The sequence below is a fragment of the Amblyomma mixtum genome, chromosome 1, assembly GCF_055824585.1.
Source record: "Amblyomma mixtum isolate Tamu chromosome 1, ASM5582458v1, whole genome shotgun sequence".
Classification (NCBI taxonomy): domain Eukaryota; kingdom Metazoa; phylum Arthropoda; class Arachnida; order Ixodida; family Ixodidae; genus Amblyomma; species Amblyomma mixtum.
The window spans coordinates 15828-20000 of NC_143012.1; positions in this window are offsets into that span (position 1 = coordinate 15828).

Genomic DNA, 4173 nt, shown 5'->3' on the forward strand with positions numbered 1-4173 from the left:
CCTAACCTAACCTAACCTAACCTAACCTAACCTAACCTAACCTAACCTAACCTAACCTAACCTAACCTAACCTAACCTAACCTAACCTAACCTAACCTAACCTAACCTAACCTAACCTAACCTAACCTAACCTAACCTAACCTAACCTAACCTAACCTAACCTAACCTAACCTAACCTAACCTAACCTAACCTAACCTAACCTAACCTAACCTAACCTAACCTAACCTAACCTAACCTAACCTAACCTAACCTAACCTAACCTAACCTAACCTAACCTAACCTAACCTAACCTAACCTAACCTAACCTAACCTAACCTAACCTAACCTAACCTAACCTAACCTAACCTAACCTAACCTAACCTAACCTAACCTAACCTAACCTAACCTAACCTAACCTAACCTAACCTAACCTAACCTAACCTAACCTAACCTAACCTAACCTAACCTAACCTAACCTAACCTAACCTAACCTAACCTAACCTAACCTAACCTAACCTAACCTAACCTAACCTAACCTAACCTAACCTAACCTAACCTAACCTAACCTAACCTAACCTAACCTAACCTAACCTAACCTAACCTAACCTAACCTAACCTAACCTAACCTAACCTAACCTAACCTAACCTAACCTAACCTAACCTAACCTAACCTAACCTAACCTAACCTAACCTAACCTAACCTAACCTAACCTAACCTAACCTAACCTAACCTAACCTAACCTAACCTAACCTAACCTAACCTAACCTAACCTAACCTAACCTAACCTAACCTAACCTAACCTAACCTAACCTAACCTAACCTAACCTAACCTAACCTAACCTAACCTAACCTAACCTAACCTAACCTAACCTAACCTAACCTAACCTAACCTAACCTAACCTAACCTAACCTAACCTAACCTAACCTAACCTAACCTAACCTAACCTAACCTAACCTAACCTAACCTAACCTAACCTAACCTAACCTAACCTAACCTAACCTAACCTAACCTAACCTAACCTAACCTAACCTAACCTAACCTAACCTAACCTAACCTAACCTAACCTAACCTAACCTAACCTAACCTAACCTAACCTAACCTAACCTAACCTAACCTAACCTAACCTAACCTAACCTAACCTAACCTAACCTAACCTAACCTAACCTAACCTAACCTAACCTAACCTAACCTAACCTAACCTAACCTAACCTAACCTAACCTAACCTAACCTAACCTAACCTAACCTAACCTAACCTAACCTAACCTAACCTAACCTAACCTAACCTAACCTAACCTAACCTAACCTAACCTAACCTAACCTAACCTAACCTAACCTAACCTAACCTAACCTAACCTAACCTAACCTAACCTAACCTAACCTAACCTAACCTAACCTAACCTAACCTAACCTAACCTAACCTAACCTAACCTAACCTAACCTAACCTAACCTAACCTAACCTAACCTAACCTAACCTAACCTAACCTAACCTAACCTAACCTAACCTAACCTAACCTAACCTAACCTAACCTAACCTAACCTAACCTAACCTAACCTAACCTAACCTAACCTAACCTAACCTAACCTAACCTAACCTAACCTAACCTAACCTAACCTAACCTAACCTAACCTAACCTAACCTAACCTAACCTAACCTAACCTAACCTAACCTAACCTAACCTAACCTAACCTAACCTAACCTAACCTAACCTAACCTAACCTAACCTAACCTAACCTAACCTAACCTAACCTAACCTAACCTAACCTAACCTAACCTAACCTAACCTAACCTAACCTAACCTAACCTAACCTAACCTAACCTAACCTAACCTAACCTAACCTAACCTAACCTAACCTAACCTAACCTAACCTAACCTAACCTAACCTAACCTAACCTAACCTAACCTAACCTAACCTAACCTAACCTAACCTAACCTAACCTAACCTAACCTAACCTAACCTAACCTAACCTAACCTAACCTAACCTAACCTAACCTAACCTAACCTAACCTAACCTAACCTAACCTAACCTAACCTAACCTAACCTAACCTAACCTAACCTAACCTAACCTAACCTAACCTAACCTAACCTAACCTAACCTAACCTAACCTAACCTAACCTAACCTAACCTAACCTAACCTAACCTAACCTAACCTAACCTAACCTAACCTAACCTAACCTAACCTAACCTAACCTAACCTAACCTAACCTAACCTAACCTAACCTAACCTAACCTAACCTAACCTAACCTAACCTAACCTAACCTAACCTAACCTAACCTAACCTAACCTAACCTAACCTAACCTAACCTAACCTAACCTAACCTAACCTAACCTAACCTAACCTAACCTAACCTAACCTAACCTAACCTAACCTAACCTAACCTAACCTAACCTAACCTAACCTAACCTAACCTAACCTAACCTAACCTAACCTAACCTAACCTAACCTAACCTAACCTAACCTAACCTAACCTAACCTAACCTAACCTAACCTAACCTAACCTAACCTAACCTAACCTAACCTAACCTAACCTAACCTAACCTAACCTAACCTAACCTAACCTAACCTAACCTAACCTAACCTAACCTAACCTAACCTAACCTAACCTAACCTAACCTAACCTAACCTAACCTAACCTAACCTAACCTAACCTAACCTAACCTAACCTAACCTAACCTAACCTAACCTAACCTAACCTAACCTAACCTAACCTAACCTAACCTAACCTAACCTAACCTAACCTAACCTAACCTAACCTAACCTAACCTAACCTAACCTAACCTAACCTAACCTAACCTAACCTAACCTAACCTAACCTAACCTAACCTAACCTAACCTAACCTAACCTAACCTAACCTAACCTAACCTAACCTAACCTAACCTAACCTAACCTAACCTAACCTAACCTAACCTAACCTAACCTAACCTAACCTAACCTAACCTAACCTAACCTAACCTAACCTAACCTAACCTAACCTAACCTAACCTAACCTAACCTAACCTAACCTAACCTAACCTAACCTAACCTAACCTAACCTAACCTAACCTAACCTAACCTAACCTAACCTAACCTAACCTAACCTAACCTAACCTAACCTAACCTAACCTAACCTAACCTAACCTAACCTAACCTAACCTAACCTAACCTAACCTAACCTAACCTAACCTAACCTAACCTAACCTAACCTAACCTAACCTAACCTAACCTAACCTAACCTAACCTAACCTAACCTAACCTAACCTAACCTAACCTAGACCTAACCTAACCTAACCTAACCTAACCTAACCTAACCTAACCTAACCTAACCTAACCTAACCTAACCTAACCTAACCTAACCTAACCTAACCTAACCTAACCTAACCTAACCTAACCTAACCTAACCTAACCTAACCTAACCTAACCTAACCTAACCTAACCTAACCTAACCTAACCTAACCTAACCTAACCTAACCTAACCTAACCTAACCTAACCTAACCTAACCTAACCTAACCTAACCTAACCTAACCTAACCTAACCTAACCTAACCTAACCTAACCTAACCTAACCTAACCTAACCTAACCTAACCTAACCTAACCTAACCTAACCTAACCTAACCTAACCTAACCTAACCTAACCTAACCTAACCTAACCTAACCTAACCTAACCTAACCTAACCTAACCTAACCTAACCTAACCTAACCTAACCTAACCTAACCTAACCTAACCTAACCTAACCTAACCTAACCTAACCTAACCTAACCTAACCTAACCTAACCTAACCTAACCTAACCTAACCTAACCTAACCTAACCTAACCTAACCTAACCTAACCTAACCTAACCTAACCTAACCTAACCTAACCTAACCTAACCTAACCTAACCTAACCTAACCTAACCTAACCTAACCTAACCTAACCTAACCTAACCTAACCTAACCTAACCTAACCTAACCTAACCTAACCTAACCTAACCTAACCTAACCTAACCTAACCTAACCTAACCTAACCTAACCTAACCTAACCTAACCTAACCTAACCTAACCTAACCTAACCTAACCTAACCTAACCTAACCTAACCTAACCTAACCTAACCTAACCTAACCTAACCTAACCTAACCTAACCTAACCTAACCTAACCTAACCTAACCTAACCTAACCTAACCTAACCTAACCTAACCTAACCTAACCTAACCTAACCTAACCTAACC